General features: G+C 38.5%; 1 pseudogene; it reads left to right on the top strand.

Annotated features, from left to right (window-relative positions):
* Positions 1 to 7,001: 7,001 nt before the first annotated feature.
* Positions 7,002 to 8,341, top strand: LOC139037527 (obg-like ATPase 1 pseudogene; annotated as a pseudogene).
* The last annotated feature ends 590 nt before the right edge of the window (positions 8,342 to 8,931 follow it).

Consider the following 8,931-nt stretch of genomic DNA (forward strand, 5'->3'; position numbering starts at 1 on the left):
TAGAGTTTACAACTCCAGTGAGCAGGGTAGAGAGAGAAGTGGGTACATAATTCTTTTTGCCTGAAATTTCAAAATGGGTATTGCTGGAGAAAACACAAATAGACAATATGAAAATTGCCTCAGGAGGAAGGCAATATTCCTAAATGTAGCTGAATTGATTGCAGTGATCAAAGCCAGGAAATTCTGCTGTGAAGATTAACTGCGTAAGTAATGGATTTCCATTTGTGAAGGCATTTGTTGAAATTCTGTATCAGTCAGCTATGGAACGCTGTGCATACCTTAAATCTTATTAAAAGGATTAGCAGTATGTTGATGATCTTTTTTTGCAATAATGTTCAAAGGTCTACATTTCTATACCCATTTCATAGATAAGGAAACTAACTCTTCAGGGGATGTATTGCAATAAACCATTCAAAGGTAATTCCTGTAAGGACAAAATGCAGTCCTGAGTGGTAAGTAAAACAACGGATTTATCAGCAGAAGTGAGAGAAATGTAATAAATAGTGCAGGACATTTTAAAATATTTATTTATTTACTTTTGGCTGTGCTGGGTCTTCCTTGCTGCACACCGGGCTTTCTCTAGTTACGGGGAGCAGGGCCTACTCTTCCTGTCGGTGGTTTGGCTCCAGGTGCCCATGCTCAGGCGTTGTGGTTCACTGGCTTTGTTGCTATGCCACGTGTGGGATCTTCCCAGACCATGGATCAAACCCATGTCCCCTCCATTGGCAGGTGGATTCTTAACCACTGGGCCACCAGGGAAGCCCCTACAGGACATGTTTGTAACCTTCTGTGCTTCAAGCAATTGGGCTCAGCATCAGAGGTTATCGATGTGAAAATCCGATAAAAGTTAGACTTATCTTCTGAAAGCTGTGACTTCCCACTAGAAAAGATACTTCTTTTAAAAACTGAATTATGGTTGATTTACAGCATCATATAATTTCAGGTGTACAGCATAGTGATCAATGTTTTTATAGATAATACTCCATTTAGGACACTTCTGATGATGGAAGAATTCTTAGAAGGTCAGCCAGTGTGTCTGTACTGCTCAGCGTAGAAAAGACAGACAACTCAGCGCCCAGAATATGAATTTGTAGTTACACACATGGGTAAAATGGAGAACTGACCCCATTACCTGGACCACATAGCTTTGCTTTGCAGGCATATATTAGTCGTTTGGTTGCTAAGTCATGTCCGACTCTTTAGTGACCCCATGGACTGTAACCCACCAGGCTCGTCTGTCCATGCTAAAATACTGGAGTGGGTTGCCATTTCCTTTCTCCAAAAGCGTTAGGGCGAATATTTTGACGACAATTTCACTTTGAGATGTTGAGGTGAGTATTTACAAACAAGTGGTACCAAGAGTCATTCAAATCCTGTCTCTGCCACTTAATAGCTGTGTGATTTTGGATAAATTACTTAATATCTGTGTCTCAGTTTTCCCATCTGTAAAGTAAAGATAACAATGGTAACTATTTTATAGGATCTTTTAAGGGCTCACTGAATTTATGTCTGAAAAAGACTTAGTTGATTCATGTCTGACACTTGAGTCAGTACACACCATCGTGAGAGATGTTATTACAATTTAGGATGGTATGTCTATATGGACTGATGTAAGAACATTCTGAAACAGCCCATTTGCTTTAATAGCATTTGAAATTTCTTTTCTCCAATGATGAACAATTTCCTACTATGTCTGAAAGATCATGACATGGCTGACAAGGCTTCTTGGTCTGTCTCAATAGCAATATCTGAAGCAAATGACCACACAGTCCAGCAGGTTGCCAAGCACACAGTCATCCACTTAAGTGACTGAATATTGAATTTACCTTGGCCAGTTTGACTGCCCTGTCTAGACGTAATCTGACAGTGGCTGACATCCTAATCATGGTACAGACCCACAGTGATGAGGCTTCAAAAGGGGCAAAAGAACTAAATATTAATGACGGGAACTCAATACCAATATGAAAACAACTGGTAAAAAAGCTTTTATATTAATATGGGGTAAGTTTATTGGGGTAAATGTGGGGGTAAGTTTGATGCCAGAATGTGAGTTAAGAAAGAACATTACACCAGATCCTGATGATCCAGAGTTTCCATTTGGGAAGAAAGCAAAGATACAAAATATTTAATTCCTCAAGGGAGATGATTATCTTTGGCAACCTTCTGAGTGATTTGTCAAAATGTAACACAAACCAAAAGATGAATCCAGTGAGAGTCCATGGTTGGAATGGAACAGGTAAATAAAATAAATAAAATAAATAAATGGGACAAGTAACAAATTGTGAGGCTGGAATGGAATGGAATGGAAAAGAACAAGTAAAATAAATAAATTTAAAAAAACAAATAAATGGGACAAGTAACAAATTGTGAGGCTGGGTGGTACCTCTTACATGTACTTGGACAAGCCTGTGGGTGTCTTCAGGGCAAAGAAGGAAACTTATCACTGTTGTTTCTTACGTGTCACAGTCTGTGTTCCAATGAATGACTTTGATATTCCCCTGTCACAAAGAGAGAAAAAGATCTCTTGAGCACCTTCACCCTGGGCATTTAGCTGTTGAACAAAATCTTTACTTGGCTCTGAGAACTAGCTACTCTTTCTAGTTAGAAATCCATGTTAGCAGTTATTTGACAAAGATGCTTCTCGTAGCCTCAAAATAAAATATGTACATTTGGCTGCCCCATGACTCCTTGAGGAAAGGAAAGCAAATTTTCCCTCCTCACATCACCAGTGAAGGAGTTTCTCCAAGAGGTTTTGCTGCTCAGTATTTCATTGGCAGACTGGTGAAGTGGGCTAAAGATCTGGGAGGAGAATGGAAAAGACAATAAGAGGTTATATACTCTCTATAGGGTAAAGTAAAAATTTTTTAAATTAACCTTTTAATCTCAGCAGAACAAATATTTTTCTTATACATCGTAATATTTCAAATTGAAATATTTGGGGGCTTGCATTGTCTGCAAAATCTCCTCAACTAACATCTCCAATTTGCTAAGAGAAAGTCTAGTTTTTTTTTTTTTCCCTTATTTTTATTAGTTGGAGGCTAATTACTTTACAATATTGTAGTGGTTTTTGACATACATTGACATGAATCAGCCGTGGATTTACATGTGTTCCCCATCCTGATCCCCCCTCCCGCCTTCCTCCCCATCCCATCCCTCTGGGTCTTCCCAGTGCACCAGCCCTGAGCACTTGTCTCATGCATCCAACCTGGGCTGGCGCTCTGTTTCACCCTTGATAGTGAAAGTCTAGTTTTAAAATGTATGTAAAACTTCCTAGATTTCTTCCTAGACTTCTTTTTCTTCCCCCTCTTTTTTCCTAAAGAAATTTTAACATCCCTTGTGGGCTTTGGACTCATTTAATCAAAAGATACCTGCAGATTTTATTACCTTCCTGATGATACTATTTGACTATAGTTTGTTTTTTTGTTTTTTAATACAAAGACCCTATCATAAGGCATGAATGGAGTTTGTTGCTATCAGCAGTGAATGAAACTGGGAGAAGAAAGGCAAAACTAGGGCTGGGAAAACCAATTAAGAGAGCAGGAGTATAAAACCAGATCATAGAGGACTTTCCTGGTGCCCCAGTGGCTGAGACTCCATGCTCCAGTACAGGGGGCCTGGGTTCTATTATTGGTCAGGGAACTAGATCTCACATGCCGCAATTAAGACCCAGAGCAGCCAAATAATTAAATATTAACAACAGATCGTAGGAGGAGTAAAGGAGATGCAAGCCCCCTCATAGGTGTTGGAGAGCTCCTAACACCAGGTTTGCCTCTGCTCCAAGTCTCCATACTATGCAGAGTTAGACATGCGCACCACACAGATTCATGTTCCGAACTGGCATAGACTGACCAAAACTGTCTTGGGAAACATCTGCCTTGCACCAGGACAACAGTTTAAGTCAGTTGGTTTGGTCAAGAGAGCAGTTAATTTAGTACAAAAATGTCAGCCTGGTTGTTTGAAATTCCTAAATCAATCCATTCAAAGTGAAGGAAATGATAGTCTGTATAAACTGTCTAAATAGGTTTTAGGTCCAGTAATCCCGATAAAAGAGCTATGAAATTTATTTGAAAAGCAATAAAGCATATACAAATGTCAGATATTATTACTATGCCATAATTTTCCTGCACTTCCATTATTGATTCATTTATGTTAATATCACATTTCCAGTTTAGGCAAGAAAGCCTAAACTGCCATATGCTAGAAAATGTACATTTTGGTATCCACACTACTTTTCTTTAGCATGCAAATAAAAGTGTATCAATTGCCCTTATTGACAGTAGCAGATTTCTTAGGATCTTTGGTCTGCAAGCAAACAAATTGGCCTTGAATCCAGTCTAACAACATTTTAATTATTCACTAGTTCACTAGTTAATACTTAAGAGCAACTTCAACTTTAAAATGTCAATAAGAGCATGTCCTGAGTTGTTCAATACCCATATAATAATTTCATACAATATTATATCAACCTAAATTTTCTCTGATCTTGATAAATTGGTCTAAAATATTTTTATATTCAGAAAATAACATTAAAATTCTAATAATTGTGAGTAACATCCTTTGCATGTTAAATATGCAGATTTTCTGAGCACCTTGTTTTTTAAATATCTTATTATTGAGAGAGTTTGCTTTTTTTAAAAAAAAGGTTTTTCTTTAGGCAGGCCATTTTTAGAAATTGTTACAATATTGCTTCTGCTTTATGGTTTTATGAGGCACATGGGATCTTAAGCTCCTTGACCAGGGATTGAACCCATACCCTGTGCATTGAAGGGCAAGGTGTTAACCACTGGACCACCAGGGAAGTTCTTTGTTTTTTCATTTAGCCTGAGACTACCTGTATCAATTTTTAAGAATCAGTTGAAAAAAATCAGTAAAAAGTCTAGTTCCTATTGTGCATAGAGCTATACCGTGGGGACTATAAAGTGGAAGTCACTCAGTTGTGTCTGACTCTTTGTGATCCCATGGACTATAGCCCGCCAGGCTCCTCTGTCTATGGAATTCTCCAGGCAAGAATACTGGAGTGGGTTGCCATTCCCTTCTCCAGGTCATCTGCCAAACCCAGGGATCGAACCTAGGTCTCTCACATTGCAGGCAGATTCTTTACCATCCAAGCCACCAGGGAAGCCCTGGTATATATACCAGTATAGATACTGGTATAAAGTGTACAGATGTGGTAAAACTTCATTCTCTCAGTGCACTGTTCACATCCCTATGGAAGCCTCTACTGTTATGCAACCACTGGATGCAGGTAAACAACTGGAAACAAAACAAACAAAAGATAGAAAGAGCACTAGACCTCAATAGAACATGTGTCTGTCTTGGGTTGGGATCTCCAGATGAGGGTATTTGTAAAAACTATGTGTTTGAGGGAGTGGGGAAGAAGGGCTGAAGGGAAGTCCTACAGAAGGTAACTTTAGCTCAGTATTTTCTTTTTTTTAAGTTTACAAAATAATTTGTATGATTTTTTTTCCCCTTACACAGAAGTAACAATGAAACCTAACTGATGAGTACTGAATCTCTTTGAATAGTTACCAAATAAAATACATGCAAATAGAAATGTACAATTTTAGACTTGCTTACTAGTAAGAGAATCTCTACTAATATTCCTAGTGGTCTTATCAAATTCACCTATAATACTATCTGGCCCTGTTGCTTTTGTGAGGGTGTAGCTCTTTGACAATTTTCTCATTTCTTCTACAAAAATCTGATTGTTGAGATTTTCTAACTCTTCTGGAGTCATTTATGATAAATTTGGAAAGTTTCTAGAAAGTTATTAGTTTTTATTTAGGTTTCCAAGTCACTGGAATATATCTCAGTCATCTTTAATGTTTCTTTTAATGTGGTTATTTCTCCTTTATCATTTAAAATTTTGTGTATCTGGGCTTTCTCTACATGTTTCTTAAAAGTCTGTTGGAATTTTGGTGGGGGAGTGAGGAATTCATTTTCCAGTGTTGAATGTTACATGCTAAATTTTCTTGGAACATGGACTTCTTAACCAATGACCAAACACAAAGCCAGGTGTAAATAACAACTTAGTTTATAATAAAAGTGACATTTAAACTGGGAAAATGGACAATTTGTCAAATTATGTTGAATGACATTATCAGAGAAATGCAAATCAAACCACAATGAGGTACCATTACACGCCAGTCAGGATGGCTGCTATCTAAAAGTCTACAAGCAATAAATGCTGGAGAGGGTGTGGAGAAAAGGGAACCCTCTTACACTGTTGGTAGGAATGCAAACTAGTACAGCCACTATGGAGAACAGTGTGGAGATTCCTTAAAAAATTGGAAATAGAACTGCCATAAGACCCAGCAATCCCACTCCTGGGCATACACACCGAGGAAACCAGATCTGAAAGAGACACGTGTACCCCAATGTTCATCACAGCACTGTTCATAATAGCCAGGACATGGAAGCAACCTAGACGCCTATCAGCAGACGAATAGATAAGGAAGCTGTGGTACATATACACCATGGAATATTACTCAGCCATTAAAAAGAATTCATTTGAATCAGTTCTAATGAGATGGATGAAACTGGAGCCGATTATACAGAGTGAAGTAAGCCAGAAAGACAAAGACCATTACAGTATACTAACACATATATATGGAATTTAGAAAGATGGTAAAGATAACCCTATGTGCAAAACAGAAAAAGAGACACAGATGTCCAGAACAGACTTTTGGACTCTGTGGGAGAAAGCAAGGGTGGGATGTTTCGAGAGAACAGCATCAAAACATGTATATTATCTAGGGTGAAACAGATCACCAGCCCAGGCTGGATGCATGAGACAAGTGCTCTGGCTTGGTGCACTGGGAAGACCCAGAGGAATTGGGTGGAGAGGGAAGTGGGAGGGGGGACCAGGATGGGGAATACATGTAAATCCATGGCTGATTCATGTCAATGTATGGCAAAAACCACTACAATACTGTAAAGTAATTAGCCTCCAACTTATAAAAATAAATGGGAAGCCGCCGACGTGCGTGCCCCTCGGCGGAGGGGCCGGGCCTGCGCTCTCTCCTCCTTCCTCCCCGCCTCCCGTTGCCGGCAGGACCCATCTCCCGCTGCCGCTGGGACCCCGTGTCATCGCGCGCCTCGAGCACGATGCCCCCCAAAAAGGGAGGTGATGGAATTAAACCACCCCCAATCATTGGAAGATTTGGAACCTCCTTGAAAATTGGTATTGTTGGATTACCAAATGTTGGGAAATCTACCTTCTTCAATGTACTAACCAATAGTCAAGCTTCAGCAGAAAACTTCCCATTCTGCACTATTGATCCAAATGAGAGCAGAGAACCTGTGCCTGATGAAAGATTTGACTTTCTTTGCCAGTACCACAAACCAGCAAGCAAAATTCCTGCTTTTCTAAATGTAGTGGATATTGCTGGCCTTGTGAAAGGAGCTCACAATGGGCAAGGCCTGGGAAATGCCTTTTTATTCCATATTAGTGCTTGTGATGGAATCTTTCATTTAACACGTGCTTTTGAAGATGATGATATCACACATGTTGAAGGAAGTGTAGATCCTGTTCGAGATATAGAAATAATACATGAAGAGCTTCAGCTTAAAGATGAGGAAATGATTGGGCCCATTATAGATAAACTAGAGAAAGTGGCTGTGAGAGGAGGAGATAAAAAACTAAAACCTGAATATGACATAATGTGCAAAGTCAAATCCTGGGTTATAGATCAAAAGAAACCTGTTCGATTCTATCATGATTGGAATGACAAAGAGATTGAAGTATTGAATAAACACTTATTTCTGACTTCAAAACCAATGGTCTACTTGGTTAATCTTTCTGAAAAAGACTACATTAGAAAGAAAAACAAATGGTTGATAAAAATTAAAGAGTGGGTGGACAAGTATGACCCAGGTGCCTTGGTCATTCCTTTTAGTGGGGCCTTGGAACTCAGGTTGCAAGAATTGAGTGCTGAGGAGAGACAGAAGTATCTGGAAGCGAACATGACACAAAGCGCTTTGCCAAAGATCATTAAGGCTGGGTTTGCAGCACTCCAACTAGAATACTTTTTCACTGCAGGCCCAGATGAAGTGCGTGCATGGACCATCAGGAAAGGGACGAAGTCTCCTCAAGCTGCAGGAAAGATTCACACAGGTTTTGAAAAAGGATTCATTATGGCTGAAGTAATGAAATATGAAGATTTTAAAGAGGAAGGTTCTGAAAATGCAGTCAAGGCTGCTGGAAAGTACAGACAACAAGGCAGAAATTATATTGTTGAAGATGGAGATATTATCTTCTTCAAATTTAATACACCTCAGCAACCGAAGAAGAAATAAATTTTAATTATTGCTCAGATAAATGTACAACTTCCAAACGGCATATACTTTTTTTTTTAATTAAAATTTCTGAAAACTGAAAGGGCAGGTAAAGTTGGGGTGATGGGAATCTTCCACAAACAACTATTTTTATTCATTTTAAAATTGAAATACTGTGTACCTCCAATGAGCTGCAAGTTCACTAAACGTGAACAGCTTTGCTTTTCCCGTGATTAAGACTCTACTCCAAATTGTAGAAGCTTTTCAGGAACCATATTACTCTCATGATACTTCATTAATCTCCATGATGTATGCCAAGCCTAACACATTTGACAGTGAGGACAATGTGGCTTGCTCCTTTTGAATCTACAGATAATGCATGTTTTACAGTACTCCAGATGTCTACACTCAATAAAACATTTGACAAAACCAATAAATAAATAAATAAATAAATAAATAAAAAATAAATGGGAAAAAAAAGAAAAAAAATTATGTTGAGTGAGATAACTATTGATACATTTGTAATGAATCATCACATCTAACTACCACTCAATGAAATAAACTCCAGATAAATTCAGAGTTATTCTTAAAATGTATGTCAGAACAAAACATTGTAGAATATTTCTCCAACTTTAGGATAAGGAAAAAAAAAAA

The sequence above is a fragment of the Odocoileus virginianus genome, chromosome 11 (assembly GCF_023699985.2).
Source record: "Odocoileus virginianus isolate 20LAN1187 ecotype Illinois chromosome 11, Ovbor_1.2, whole genome shotgun sequence".
NCBI lineage: Eukaryota > Metazoa > Chordata > Mammalia > Artiodactyla > Cervidae > Odocoileus > Odocoileus virginianus.